Source organism: Pollicipes pollicipes, unplaced genomic scaffold (assembly GCF_011947565.3).
Source record: "Pollicipes pollicipes isolate AB1234 unplaced genomic scaffold, Ppol_2.1 Scaffold_7261;HRSCAF=8764_pilon_pilon_pilon, whole genome shotgun sequence".
Lineage (NCBI taxonomy): Eukaryota > Metazoa > Arthropoda > Thecostraca > Pollicipedomorpha > Pollicipedidae > Pollicipes > Pollicipes pollicipes.
In genome coordinates, this window is record NW_023597054.1 from 6,036,139 (window position 1) to 6,037,217 (window position 1,079).

A 1,079-nucleotide genomic window follows, 5' to 3' on the forward strand; every position below is an offset into this window, starting at 1 on the left:
AGCGGGCTCTCCCGCCCCGCCGTTGCCACAAGGGCCCCTAATGCCGGGGGTACACTTGGTTGTTCAGAGTCTCTTCATTTTGGTATCGGGTTCTTTCCACTTGCTTGGAGGACCCCGTGCTGTTGCTGGGCCTCATATAAGGTAATGCTCCGAGGCACGCAATGCTTAGGGGCGCTCTTTATTGACATATGGCTCTTGTTTGACCTCTTGAATGGGCTTATTTGCTGAGGACCCTTCACTTCACTTCACTTGTCAGAGCTCCCCCTGTTTACCTGCCCGAGCATTCTTGATCACACAGGGGCGCTAGTTCATGTACAATGATCTTCGATTATTGCCCTTTGTTCAGGGGATCTTGTACTCCGGCTGGACCCTATATGTTAGCCTGCCAGGGTGCTCCCGATCGTTCAGGTGTCCCACCATATCGGTGTAAGGTTCTTCTCGCTTGTTATGAGGACCATTCACTGTTCACTGAAGCCTCTTTGTTGGCCTGCCACGGCAGTTTCGATTGCTCAGGTGCCGTCATCATTAGTCTCGGGTTTTCTATATTATAGGAGGGCCTACGCCGTTGACGGGGACCTAAATCTTAATAATTTTTATTGGGGGTTTACTTTTTGCCGACCGATGACTCAATGTGCGGCTATGTTGATTACGCCAAAGAATTCGTTCTTGTCATTGTCGAACATAATTTTACGCGCCGCCGACGCCGTGTGTCTTATTTCCGTTGCTTATTTAATTTGTGGCGATTATTATACGTTACAGTTAAATGCATTTTGAAGGATGGGATATTCTGTATCCCCTTGCAACAGACAAGACAAAAACTCTGTGTCAGTCCTCAGCCATCAGCTGATCTCATTAACTACTCCGCTAACCGCATATAAGCTAGGACACACACGCACGCACGCACGCACGCACGCACGCACGCACGCACGCACGCACGCACGCACGCACGCACGCACGCACGCACGCACGCACCACGCACGCACGCACGCACGCACCACACACACACACACACACACACACACACCACACCACCACACGGAGAGAAGAGAGAGAGAGAGAGAGAGAGAGAGAGATGAGAG